Here is a 15105-nt window from a genome sequence, read left to right as displayed (position 1 = left end):
GGAGTTAGGTGAATTATCAAGAGTCACAGAGTCAGTTTTTGTCAAAGGTAAGACTCCTTCCTGACTTTGAAGCTGGCTCTCTATGTACTACACCATACTATCTCTAGCTTGATGACAAATTTTATTTAATAAAATTTTGGGAAAAAAAGGTTTTTGACTAAGACTAAGAAATCAGTAAATATGTATATATTCATTTTGTTGGTAGACATTATACTGTTTGATCATATTAAGATCATGTTGACTAAAATCTCTAGCTTTTTTTTAAAGGAATTCAGATTTTTTCTATATTGATATATCTAATTTTTTAGAGAAAAAAAGGCAGTCTAATATACTTTTTGATTGAACCAGATTTATGATTTCCTTAATGTAGGGAATTACCATCAAGGATACACCTTACAGCACCAGCCCTATAGTCAAGAGGACCTAAGTTTAAACCTGGCCTTTGGACACTTACTAGCTATGTGACCCTGAACAAGTCACTTAACCCTGATCGTCTCCAAAAAATAAAAGAAGAATACTCTATGTGCTGATGCAGACTAACACATAGTTTTGAATTTATAGTCTTAGAAAGTTATCTGAGACACTAAGAGGTTAAATGGTTCTGTTTAATTATATATATTTTTATATACATTCAAGTTGTCAAAATGCTGAAAAATAGAGTGGCCTAGTGCATAGAGCTCTGAACTTAGAATCAGGATATCTGGATTCTAATCTAAACTCAGATACTTAATCTATTAGTTGTGACCTCAACATGGGGAGTCACTTCATTTGTTAGCCTTAGTTTCTTCATCACTAAAATAAGGATGATAATGTTTATATGAGCTACCTCACATTACTATTTGGAGGAAAGTGCTTGAAAAATATAAGGAGACAAAAATCTTTAGTCTAAGAGGATCATGAAAAAAAACCTTGTATTATACCAATAAAGACCTTTCTCTCAGTTGGCTTTGATCCAATAATCAATAGTCTTTTGCTTCAGTCATTAATAGCCCAGAATCTGCAGAAATATCCCTTGGCCAACAGGTTTCCAATGTGTCTGGGAGGTTATAATGAAAGGGTTTTTGTCACTTTGGATGTTAAATTAGAATAAGGATTTTTCCAGTTTCTTGATTAATCTCCAGCAATCCAAGAACTAATATTAAAAAAATGAAAAAATTAATGAACCTGATAAATATAATTAGTGCTAGATAAATCTGATATATCTATTTTAAAATATTCACAAAGAAAAACAACATCTGTTCCCAGAGAAAGTTAACTAAAGTATCAAACAGTATCTCTAAAAACTTTATTTGTGAAATTCTGGATTTAGTTAATAATAATTATTTTGAAGAAAGATATAACCTGATTAGACTGTCTTCACAGCACCAAAAATAGTAACTAAGAAATAGAGATAACAACAGTTACATTACATATGGCATTTCAAGGTTCACAAAATACTTTCTTCACAATTTTGTGATGCAAGTAGTACAAATATTATTCCCATTTAAGAAATGAAACTAAATCACAGAGGGGTTAAGGACAGATTACAATTGTCAGCTAGGATTTGAATTCCAATGAATAATAATTAGCATTTATATAGTGCTTTAAGGTTTCTAATATTATCTCATTTTAAGTGCATAACAACCCTGTGAGATAGGTGCTAATATCATGCCCATTTTATGGAAGAGGAAACTAAGGCAAATGGAAATTAAGGAACTTTCCCACACAGTTAATAAATGTTTAAGATAGGATTTGATTATATTTGGTCTATCAATTGAGATTCCCAACTCCCTCAAGAACGCAAAAGTTTTCAACATTGAAAGAAAAAGTTAAATTTGATTTTTGTATACTATCTGCAAAGCATCAGACCATCATCCTTCACCTGATCAAATGCAGTTCACTATCACCCTTCCACATTTCGTTACATACTATTATATAATGCTCTAGAGGATCCATTTTCAATTTGCTTGATGGCTGCATTACCTAGCTTACATTTTGTTATGGACTCTCCTGCCATCTCCTCTACTGACTTCAGCATCCATGTGAGCAATCCATCAGACACCATGAATTCTTAATTCTTATTCCTACTGAACTCTACATATCATACAAAATTTGAAGAGATAAGCAAATATGTAGGAAGAAAGATTCAGGATACAAAAAGTTCATAATAAACTAAAACATTAGAACAAATATATTGAGATGAATTTTAATAGAGTACTTGAATTTAAAAACCTCTTTTACAAGTTCAAAATGGGAGAAATATGGCTGAATGTGTTCATCTGAAAAAGAAAAAAAGAGCTGGAGATTTTAATAGATTCCATGCCCAACATAAGTCAACATTCTGGCATGAGAAAGAAAGAGACAGAAATTCACAGGTATAGATACAGAAACAAGAACAGAGAGGCAGAGAGGGAGAGAGAAACAGACAAAGACAGATATAGGTACAGAGGCAGAGATAGAGAGATAAAGAGAAACAGAAATAGAGACAGACATAGGGACAGAGAAAGGCAGAGAGATAGCAATAGAAATAGCAGAAGAAGAAGAAGGACAAGGAAAAGGAGGAGGAAGAGGAAGAAGAGGAGGAAAAAGAGGAGTAGGAAGACGAGGTGAAGGGAAAAGAAGAAGGGGAAGTGGAAGAAGAAGAAAAAGAAGAGACAGATAGATAATAATTTAAATAGTGTCGGTAATTAATTCCATTTGCCATTCCAGTCACACAGCAAGTACCCCAAGTGAAAGATGAAATGTGAATCTTCTCTTCTCTTAATCTGACTTGGTTCCTATCTAACTCTCATAGTGTTATCATCTTACTATAAAGGATGTGGAAATTCTATACTTCTAGAACTCCTTCATTATACCTATAGATATTCATTCCTATTCATTCAAGAAGACCTACCTTCAAATCCAGCCTCAGACATTTACTAGCTGTATGATCCTGGGCAAGTCACTTAACTGTTGTCTGCCTCAGTTCCCCCACTTGTAAAAGGGGAATAAGAATAGTTCCTACCACACAGAGTTGGAGGTAACACTTATAAACTGCTTCACACAGTACCTGGCACATAGTAGACACTTAATAAATGCTTGTTTCATTCCCCTTTTTGTCCCTTCCTTAAACAGGTATAACTAATGAAAGTCACTAATGTTGTTTGTTGTTCAGTCATGTCTGACTGTGACCCTCCCAGGGGTCCTCAAACTACAGCCCGCAGGCCAGGTGCGGCAGCTGAGGACGATTATCCCCCTCACCCAGGGCCATGAAGTTTCTTTATTTAAAGGCCCACAAAACAAAGTTTTTGTTTTTACTATAGTCAGGCCCTCTAACAGTCTGAGGGACAGTGAACTGGCCCCCTATTTAAAAAATTTGAGGACCCCAGTAGATTAGACCATAGCACACCAGGCCCTTTTATCCTCCATTATCTCTTGAAATCTGTCCAAGCTCATGTTCCTTGCTTCCATGTCACTATCTATCTATCTCATCCTCTATCCTCTTTTCCTTTTGCCTTCCATCCTTCCCACAAGATCTTTTCCAATGAGTCTTGTCTTATTAAGTGACCAAGATATTTAAGCTTCAGCTTCAGTATTTAACCTTCCAGTGAACAGCCTGGATTAATTTAGGTATTGACTGATTTGTTCCCCATACTGTACAAGAGACTCTCAAAAGCCTCAAAAGCACAAAATTCAAAAGCACTGATTCTGCAGCACTCAGCTTTCTTTATAGTCCAACTTTCATAGCCATACATTGCTACTGGAAAATCCATAGCTTTGACTATTCAGAAATAGTGAATTTCTATTCAGTCAGTAAGGTGACATCTCTGGGTTTTGGTATGCTGTCCATATCTGCCATAGTTTTCCTTCCATAGAATTAACATCTTTTAATTTTATGGATGCACCTTCTTCGTATTCCTGGTAAGTGAGAAGGTCCCATTTGTATTCTCTTTATTTCCTTATATCCTCTCTTATTTCAAGGTGAAGAGAAATAAGAAACAGATATGATGCTTTGATTACCTTCTTCTATGATCAATCAATTACGCTTAATGTGGAAAGTCCTTTCAAGGGTATTTTCCCCTAATTATCAGTTTCCTGACAACTAAGTTTTTAATCTGTCTTTGTTTTCTTCTGTTCAAGAAGACCAGCTAATCTTAGAGTAAGGAGAATGGATTCAGTGACTGGTCACAGAAAGGAAAAACTTAACCATTCCAGACCAGCTTCTCTGACCTTGAGACCCTTTATCGCTAGCACATCCTTTATGCTGCTTCATTTAGTCACTTTTTAGGGCACATCTCTTCTTTTACTCTCTCTTCTGAGAGTCATGCAGAAACAATATCAATTATTGAAAAGACTTAAAAACTGAACTCTAGCCTATTTGAATCCAATGTTGCAGTAATGGTCCACAGTTTACTAAAAGACTATATGAGCTTTGGTCTAGAATTTTATTCTGCTCTCTACGATGGCATTTATTTTGTAACACTGGTGAATAAAAGAAAAAAATCTTCAAAAAGATTGAAATTTCATTGTTGTTTTCCAAACCAAGTAAGCAATGCTTCCTGACATAAGGAAAAAGATAAGTGGCACTTTGTTGCCTCTCAAATCAACTGCTTTAAAGAAAAGGAGTGGTCTACAGCAGGACATAGCCTAACCAAATCAGCAATGCTCACTACATCACATACTCTCCCGGATAGATAGGACCTCAGTAACCATCTAGTCTAAGGGGAAAAATATATTGAAATAATTATAAAATATTTTTAAGTTCATGGACCCTAAGTTAAGAACTCCATTTTAAAATGCATTGTGTTTTTAAACAAGTGGGCTTTAATTGAACATTACCACCAATGTTACTTGTTGCATTGTAGACTTTGAACTTTAGTCTAAGCTTAATTTAGATTTAACCCAATGGATAAATTATTATCCATTCTGGTATTCAGCTGTGCATTTTACAAAGCTATTTTCTGAATCAGAGGACCTTGGCTTTTACTTTCCTGAGAAAATAGGGGTACATTATAGGCTCCCTTCTCTCCTTTTCTCTATGTTTCAGAATTCTTTTGACATCACATTCTATTAACTCTCTCTCTCTTCTCACAATGGCCAATATTCTCACAAATGGCCTTAATTTCATGTCCTCTGTCAGGTTGTCTTCACAATTATTCTTATTCTATTTCTAATTTTTAATCTCTCCACTTCTGATATCTACTTTCCTGCTGCCTACAAACATTCTCATATCCTTCCCAATCTCAAAAAATCCTTATTTGATCCTTGTCCTGGCCTTGGTTCTGACTTTCTGAATTTTAAAACTATGCCTTCTCTATTGCTGGCTGATCCTTTAGAATTTCCCTTTGTGCCTGAGGCCTCCTTGCCTGGGAACAGTAAGCCATTCTACAGCCTGATTACCTTAGAATATTACTCCATAGGGATGTAGAAAAATGGAAATACGAATGCATTGTTGATGTATTTGTGAACTTGTCTAACCGTTTTGAAGAACAATTGGAACTATGCCCAAAGGGCTATAAAACTGTGCTTTCTCTTTAACCCCACAATACTAGATCTGTATCCCAAAAAGATAAAAGAGAAAATGGAGCTATTTGTTCTATTTGTGTGTGTATGTATGTATACATGTATATACTACATATATATGTTTGTGTGTGTATCTATCTATACACATATCTATACAACACCTAAGCTTTTCTGCAGTGGCAAGGAATTAGAAATCGAGGGGATATACATCAATTGGGGTATATAATTATGATGGAAAATTATTGTGCTATAAGAAATAGTGAGTAGGATAGTTCCTAAAAAGTTTGGAAAGGTAAATATAAAAATGAAGTCAGTAGAACCAGAAGATTGTGGTACACAGTAACAGCAATATGATAAAGATGATCAACTATGAAAGACTTAGCTACTCTGATCAAACAATTCCAAAGGACTAATGATGAAAAACACTATTCACCTCTAGAGAGAGAATGATGAACTCTGGGAGCAAATTGAAGTATACCTCTTTAAAAATTGCTTTATTGTCATTGCGTTATTTTGTTTATGTCTTCTTTTACAACGTGGCTAATATGTAAATATGTTTTACATGCTCTCACATGTATAATCAAAATCAAATTGTTTGCTTTCTCAAGGAGGGAGAGAGATTTCCGATTCAAAAAATTTTTTTTAATATTATTTTTAAAAATTTTACATGTAATTGAAAAATACTTAATGAAATAATTTTTTTTTTTATAAAAGGATATTTCACCACAAGATCTTTCTTAATTGATGAGTTAAAACTTGAACCACCATTTTTTGGAAAGTCACAAGGGCATTCTCTTGCCACCCTATTTCCTGATTTTCTGGACTTTAAAATCATGTCTTGTGATGGGTACCTCCTCAACATACGTACCTCCTCAACATACCTCCTCAACAACCTACATTTTTTAGTCACAGTGATATGTCCCATGATCCTTAGAGTATACTGCAAAGCAGATTATAATGGCTCTTCTTCAAAGGCATTTTCACTAATTAAATCATGTCAGTTTCTGTGATCAAACCATTTGATAATCCAAAGATTTTAGTGACATTTTCCTTTCTTAGTCTTAGTAGCAGTGGCTGCAGCCTCTGAAGGAGCAGTTGATAGATTATATGCCCAGAAAGGTTAATAGCTAAAGAATAAAAGTACTACTACTCCCAAGGTCTTAGGTTCAGGATCCTGAGCTGTCCCATCAGGGGAGATGATGGCCAAGGAGGCAGCAATAATTTGAGTTGTCTGACATATGTCATCTCTTTTCTCCCCTCAGGGTGTCTTGTTATTTCAGTTAGGCTCCTTGTCTGCCCTGGTTACAGCTGGTTGATCGTAGGGATGGCTGGCCCTTTCTCCATGAGCATTGCTTCCCTGGGTAATGGTCAGCAAGGCTAAGTTGAAAACAGGATTGGTAGTTATAAAGGTGACTCCACTTAGGGCTTTGGGGCCTGCATGCCAGTTGGTGGCAGTTGGTCAGCAATTGCTGCTGGTAATGAGTATTGAGATAACATGTAAAGTACTTTGTAAACTTAAAGTTCTATGTAAATGTGCTATTATTGTTATTTAGAGGTCATAAAAGTCCATGGGCATTACTCTTTCCCCTACAATGATATACCTTTCCTATACAGGGAATAAATTTCCTTCTTAAAATATCTGTTTGAGTTCTAATAATTGCTTGGCAATGGAGTTCAGTTGATCCCAGTAAAAACTCACTGCTTAGATACAAATACTAATAATACCTTGGATTTAGATAGAAACATTCTCCCCAGAGCTCACAATAGTTATGTCTATAAACAGCCAACCAACTGTCAGGAGGAAGCTCATAGATTATGGCTTCTGACTCTACAAAACAGAACTCTTAATTTAATGTCCCTGTTACATTTTGAGTAGTAGTGCTTACTTGACTGTCAGAATAGAATGTTGAGATAATTAGGGTCACAGTGACCTCTTTCTTCTAACTCAAGTCAAGTTATATTTGAAAGTTGATTAAAGTTGTCCTACATTCAGCTGCCTATAGCAAAAGTTAAATGATGTAACAGTACTTTTTCTTCCTTTTTTTTTTCGTCTGTATAAAGATATGGTGCCACTACTGAAAAATCCAACAAGAGACAAATGCTGATACCAATCAGCATTCTTTGACCCATCATTTAAAGACAAGCTCAAGTGGTGAATCCTTCTTCAAGATTCTCCCTCCTCTAGCCTTCCATTAGTATTATTTTTGTACCTCTCATATTTGTTTTCTTTTTAAATTAAATTTTATTTTTAATTAGCATTCATTTTTGCTCCCTCCATCATTGAACCTTTTTTAAAAATTAATTTATAGCATTCTTTCTTTTTTAAATTTTGAACTCCAAATTCTCTCCCCTACCCACTGAGTAGGCAAACAATTTAATATCAATAATACTTCTGAAATCATGCAAAACCTATTTCCAGATTATTCATGTTGCAAAAAGCATGCAAAATAAAGTTTAAAAAAATTATGCTGCAATCTACAGTCAGCCACCCTCAATCCTTTCCCCAGAGGTGAATAACACATGTCATCATAAGTCCTTTGGAATGGTGTTGAATCAATGTGCTGCTCACAATGAGTCATTCATAGTTGATCATACAATATTGCTGTTACTATGTTTAACGTTCTCCTAGTTTTTCTCACTTCCTTTTGTATCAGTTCATATAAATCTTCCCAGATTTTTCTCAAACAAGCATTTCTTATACTACAGTAGTGCTCCACTACAATGAAATAACACAAATTTTTCAGTCATTCTCTAATTGATGAACATTCCTTCAGTTTCCAAATCTTTGCCACCCCAAAATTCACTGCTTTTGTGCACATGGGTCCTTTTTCTCTTTTTTTATCATCTCTTTGGGATATAGACCTAGTAGTGTTATTGCTGGGTGAAAAGGTATCTCGGTTTTGTAGCCCTTTGGGCTACAAATTGCTCTCCAGATTGGTTGGACCAGTAAGGAACAAATTTTCTTGCAAATCCTCCAATCTTTGTCAGTTTCCTTTTTTCATCTCCTTTATCATAGGATTGTTTTGAGATAAGATTTCAGAATTATTTTTATTTGCATTTTTCTAATTACTAATAATTTGGATCATATTTTGCATGGTATTAGAAATATTTCTTCATCTGTTCAGTAATCTATTTTGATATTTCCTCACGGAATAGAGGTGACAATGAGTTCTCAAAGACTGTGTCAATAGAATGACTGTAATCTTTGTCAGCTTTGACTTATATAGGCAGAGCTGGCTATGTATTTTTTTTAATAGCTTTTTATTTACAATACATATGCATGGGTAATTTTTCAAAACTGACTCTTGCAAAACCTTCGGTTCCAACTTTTCCCTTCCTTCCCCCTGCCCCCTACCCCAGATGGCAGCTAGTCCAATATATGTTAAATATGTTAAAGTATATGTTAAATATATGTATATATATTTATACAGTTATCTTGCTGCATAAAAAAAAATGGATCTAGAAAGAAAGATTAAAAAAAAAAAAACCTAAGAGGAAAGATAAAAATGCAAGCAAACAACCACAGACAGTGAAAATGCTATGTTGTGGTCCACATTCATTTCCCATAGTTCTCTTTCTGCGTGTAGCTGATTTTCTTCATTACTGAACAGTTGGAACTGATTTGAATCATCTCATTGTTGAAGAGAGCCATGTCTGTCAGAATTGATCAGCATATAGTATTATTGTTGAAGTGTATAATGATTTCTGGTTCTGCTCATTTCACTCAGCAGCAATTTGTGTAAGTCTCTCCAGGACTTTCTGAAATCATCCTGCTGGTCATTTCTTACAGAGCAATAATATTCAGCCATTCTCCAATTGATGGGCATCCATTCAATTTCCAGTTTCTTGCCACTACAAACAGGGCTGCCACAAACATTCGTGCACATACAAGTCCCTTTCTCTTCTCTAAGATTTCTTTGGGATATAAGCCCAGTAGTAACACTGCTGGGTCAAAGGGTATGCACAGTTTGATAACTTTTTGAGCATAGTTCCAAACTGCTCTCCATAATGATCGGATCCATTCACAACACCACTAACAAGGTATCAGTGTCCCAGTTTTCCCACATTCCCTCCAACATTCTGCATTATCTTTCCCTGTCATCTTAGCCAATCTGATAGGTGTGTAGTGGTATCTCAGAGTTGTCTTAATTTGCATTTCTCTGATCAGTAATGATTTGGAACACCTTTTCATATGATTAGAAATAGTTTCAATTTCTTCATCTGAAAATTGTCTGTTCATATCCTTTGACTAATTATCAATTGGAGAATGGCTTGAATTTTTATAAATTTGAGTCAATTCTCTATATATTTTGGAAATGAGGCCTTTATCAGAACTCTTGAATGTAAAAATGTTTTCCCAGTTTATTGATTCCCTTCTAATCTTGTCTGCATTAGTTTTGTTTCTACAAAAGCTTTTTAACTTGATATAATCAAAATTTTCTATTTTCTGATCAATAATGATCTCTAGTTCTTCTTTGGTCATAAATTCCTTCCTCCTCCACAGGTCTGAGAGGTAAGCTATCCTATGTTCTTCTAATTTATTTATAATCTTATTCTTTATGTCTAGATCATGAACTCATTTTGACCTTGTCTTGGTGTTAAGTGTGGGTCAATGCCTAGTTTTTGCCATATTAGTTTCCAATTTTCCCAGTAGTTTTTGTCAAATAGTGAATTCTTAACCCAAAAGCTGGGGTCTTTGGGTTTGTCAAACACTAGATTACTATAGTCATTGACTATTTTTTCCTATGAACCTAACCTGAACAACTAGTCTATTTCTTCTGGTTATGTATTATTGCTGCAATCCGAGAATTAGCCCAGCTAAGAATGGAGAGAGGCTTATTGCCAGAAATCTGGCTATTAGGTGATGATTTTGTTTTGGTTTGTTTTGTTTTCTTAACTATAACAGAACAAATTATGAAATGATCTTTTGTCTTGTGCAGCTTCTTTCTCTTTTCATAATAGCAGAATTGTTTTAAGGCGTAGACTGGAGAATAACCATTTTCCATGAATTCCTTCATTGGTACATAAAACCTAAAACCTAAACTTAAAAACATTTTAGCTGAATGAAAAGATGTCTAAGAAATGCTGCTGTTGTGCTTTTTCTTAAAAAATAAAGCAAAACAAAACAAAATTGCCCAAAGGTATCAAGGGACATAATTTCATGGGATGCTTGGTCTCCTTAGTTTGTGGGACTTGCTTCATGAATCCCTCTGACAGTCTGGGGAAGTCTACAGATTTCTTAAATATATAATGTAAAATACAATGGATTACAAAAATATCAATTATATTGAAATAACAAATTACCATTCTTTCCCATCAAGGTTCATAGACTCCCTGAAAACTATCCAGACCCAGGTTAAGAACCACTGAACAACAAATTCTTCAACCTAAACCACCATAAAGGAGGCAAAAAAAAAAGCCTCAGATTTTTGTGCAAATTTTAACAAAAGTAATGAACAAGATAACCTTATTGAGAGATCTTATTGTAATAAAAAAAAATCTGAACTTCAGAGATTAAGCAGAATGGGATTTATGTCTGAAATACAGGTTTATAAGGAAATACCATATTCAAATGGAATAGATTAGATTTGGGTTTTTTTAAGTGATTGAATAATAAGAGTTATTTTTTAATAATAGCTTTTTATTTTTCAAAATACATGCGAAGAGTTTTTAACATTCAGCCTTGCAAAACCCAGTGTTCCAAATTTTTCTCTCTCCCTTCCCTAGATAGAAAACAATGCAATATAGGTCAAACATGTACAAATCTTCCAAACATATTTCCACATTTATCATACTGCACAAGAAAAATCATATCAAAAAGGAGAAAAAAATGAGAAAGGAAAAAAACAAGTAAACAAACAACAACAAAATAGGGTGAAAATACTATGTTGTTATCCGCATTCAGTCCCCATAGTCCTTTTGGCTGGATGAAGTTGGCTCTCTCCATTGTCTATTGGACATTGGAGTCTATTGGAATTGGCCTGAATCACTTCATTATTGAAAAGAGCCAAGTCCATTACTGTTGATCATCACATAATCTTGTTGTTGCTGTGTATTGTTCTCTTGGTTCTACTCACTTCACTTAGGATTAGTTCATGTGTCTCCAGGTTTTTATGAAATCAGCCTGTTGATCATTTGTTATAGAACAATAATATTCCAAATAATAATGTTTACTAAAAAGATATACTCATGTGAAGAAAACCAGAAAATAAAGAAAGGAGGGAAAGTTTGTGAAGATGATTGGGAGGTGGGAGAAGAGGATTACAGAGAGTGCAACAGAACAAGATTTTCCCCTCAGGAAATAGATCATAAACATTGTATGGTAGAATTATAAAGTAGTGAAGGAAGTGATAAGGAGACTACATGAAGGAGGCAGAAGCCAATCACCTCCCTAAAACAGTTGTGTTGCCTTTTAGGGACTGGAAAACCAGTCCCTGTTGCCAGACAGATGGAAGGGGAATGTTCTTAGGTATTGGTCCTATCAAACCCTCTGCCTCCAAATTCAATGCACTGTCTACTATCTTATATTACAGATAAAAATTGTAATCACAGGAAATTTTTCTCAAGACAGTGAGAAATGAAGATTTAGAGTTCATGTATAAAAAGTCAGTGCTATAGATATAATTCTATGATTCATGTTCAAAAAAGTGTTCATTGAAGCCATGAAAATGTTTGATATTGTTAAGGGAGACAATGTAGAGAGAGGGAAGAAGAGGGCCAGATGAGTATTTATTCCAACTTTACTATGTTGTAGACACTGTGGTAGGTACTAAAAGTGCATAAAAACAAAAATGAAACCACTCCTGCCCCACCTTCAAGGAAATAAGCATATTCAAAGCAGGTACAAATTACTTCCATTTATTACAATCCATCAACAAGAATGTCTTAAGCATCAAACATTAAATAAAAATCTTGAAATACAAAAACAAAAGTATGAGTGAAAATGCAGGGAGGAGTGATAAATGTAGTTGGTGAGTATAATTTAAAAGTTTAAAAATTATCTTGGAAATGATTGAATTCTAAGAGTGAATGAAATCTAAGATATGACCATGTCATTAGATGGCTGAAATTGAAATTAGAAGACAGTTATTGATGTATCATCAGGATGAATACTAACATCCCCACAAATGATGTCAGGAGATGGATATTAAGGAAGATTTAAGGCAGATAGTAAAGTTATTTAAAAATCTAGGGGAGCTTCTGGAGGATCAATAAATAATAATGGCAAAGATAAGGAAAAGATAATATAAACGGATCATATGGATTTAAAAAGCGAATGGATTAGAATTTGTGGCAGAGAAATGGTATACAACTCTAATCCATTTCTATGCTATGTATAGTAGATAGCATGATTCATATCAATACCCTCTCTTGGTCTTTTGTGAATTCAGGAGAACAGGAGGAATAACAGCCAGTGGAAAAGGTAGAAATCATGTGTTGTCCTCAGAGAAGATTAAGGTTTCAGGGATGTGAAATGAAGAATGCAGAAACAATTGGATGATTCCAGGTAAGTCTCTAAAGTCATGATAAGCAGTGCCCCTTATGGAGAGTGGGCAGAAAGTCATGAATCTAACACTTGACAGCAAAGTTAGGAAAATAATAAAAATCTATAATTTGATCTCTTCAAATGGAAAGCTATAATAAGAGCAATATTCTAAACTCTATCCCCATGCAAACTAGGTTATTTTTTCCTTAAAAGATACTAAAAGCAATCTTCAAGAATTGGTTGACCCAAATTATAAGAATACAATTGACAAATGGTCAAAAGATATAAACAGGTCATTTTCAATTGAAAAAAAAAATCAAAATTATCTGTAGTTATATTTTAAAATGCTCTAAATCACTTCTGATTAGAAAAATTCAAGTTAAAGCAACTCTAAGAGACTCTTCATTCCTTTCAGATTCAGAAAAGGAAAATGATAAATGTTGGAGGGGATGTAGGATAATTGAGACAACTTTGCATTGTTAATAGAGTTGTGAACGGATCCAACCACTCTGAGTATCATTTTGAAACTATAAAGGTTATAAAATTGTGGTCTATATCACAAAAGAATATTTTAATATGCAAAATTTATATGCAAAAATTTTTATAGCAGCTCTTTTTGTGGTGGCAAAAAAATTAGAAATTGAAAGGATGCCCATCAGTTGAGAAATACCTGAACAAATTGCAATATATAACTGTGAAGAAATGTTATTGTGCCATAAGAAGCAATAAACAGATGCTTTCAGAAAAGCCTGAGAAGACTTACATGAACCAATGCAAAGTGAAGTGAGAAGATCCAGGAGGATATTGTATACAGCATCAGCTGTATTATATGGATGTTCAACTGTAAAAGATTTAGCTAATCTCAGCAATGCAGTTGTTGTGCCACAGTTTACTTTTATTGTTCTGTCTCAGTTTCCCTAAAAGGTCCTGCCTCTGTTTCCTTAAATTGTTCTGCCATAGATCCTTGAATTGTTCTGCCTCAGTCCCTCTGGTTGCAATCCCCTTTCCTGTTTCTTAGAGCTGAGATAATTGGGGCTATAGAGATTTGGACACTCTGGCATTTCAAAAGATAGAACTCCAGATATCCTATCCCAGTTATCTAATTGGCATCCTCCATCTCTAAGTTCCAGACTTTCTGTCTCTAACTACCCCCTTCACTCCCAGTTTATCAGAATTTATGGTCCTATCGCCAACTTGTCAGAACTGAATTGATGGTCCCTACCTGGAAATTCCAATCGTTTACCAATGCTTGGTCTCCACCCCTTGCCTTGGTCTCCCCGATCTTGGAGCCATATAAAATCATTGGAATATCACATCCAATACTGATGCCAATGCTAAATGCTTTTAGACATTAGCCCTGGGACCAAAAGGGATCCTTTGGTCCCAGAAAATCTCTCCCTCTCAGAAACCCAAATAAAATATTAAAAACTCTCTAATCTTTATCTTGCCTCAGCTTCTCCAGCATTACACAGTGACCTAAGAAAATTCCAAAAGACTCCTAAAAAAGGCTATCCACTTCCAGAGAAAGAACTAATGGAGTTTGAATACAGATCAAAACAAATTTTAAAAACATTTTTTCTTGGATTGCTTTTTTTTCCCCACAGCATGACTAATATGAAAATTTGTTCTACATGACTAAACATTTATAGTTTATATCAAATTACTTGCTTTCTCAATGAGGGGCAAAGGGAGGAAGGGAGAAAATATTTGGAACTCAATTTTTTAAAAAAAGTTAAAAGTTTTATATTTAATTGGAAAAAAATACAATATATTTCTTTTAAATATATATCTAAAAAAGAATTGGTTGACTCAAAGGACAAAAAACTCAGGCTGTTGATAACACTTCTGGTCACCGGAGTACAAAACAGTCTGAGGAGGAGTTCCAAATACCTTCTCTAATACTTGACCACTAGTTCACAATAGGCAGCTCAGGTTCTTAATGTCTATCCTTCTTGAATATCCTTCTCCTGTTATAGTTAAATAAAGTTCTTGTTAACTGTTGAATGATCTACAAGTTTCTTATTATATTCCAGGACTTTACTTGACTATCATGGGACTAACCTAGATCAATTGATCCAGAACAAAAACTTACTGGAAATCTGTTCAGTGAGGATACAATCAATTTCTCAGGGTAACAT

This window comes from Antechinus flavipes, chromosome 1, assembly GCF_016432865.1.
Source record: "Antechinus flavipes isolate AdamAnt ecotype Samford, QLD, Australia chromosome 1, AdamAnt_v2, whole genome shotgun sequence".
Lineage (NCBI taxonomy): Eukaryota > Metazoa > Chordata > Mammalia > Dasyuromorphia > Dasyuridae > Antechinus > Antechinus flavipes.
Note: the sequence above shows the minus strand (reverse complement) of the source record.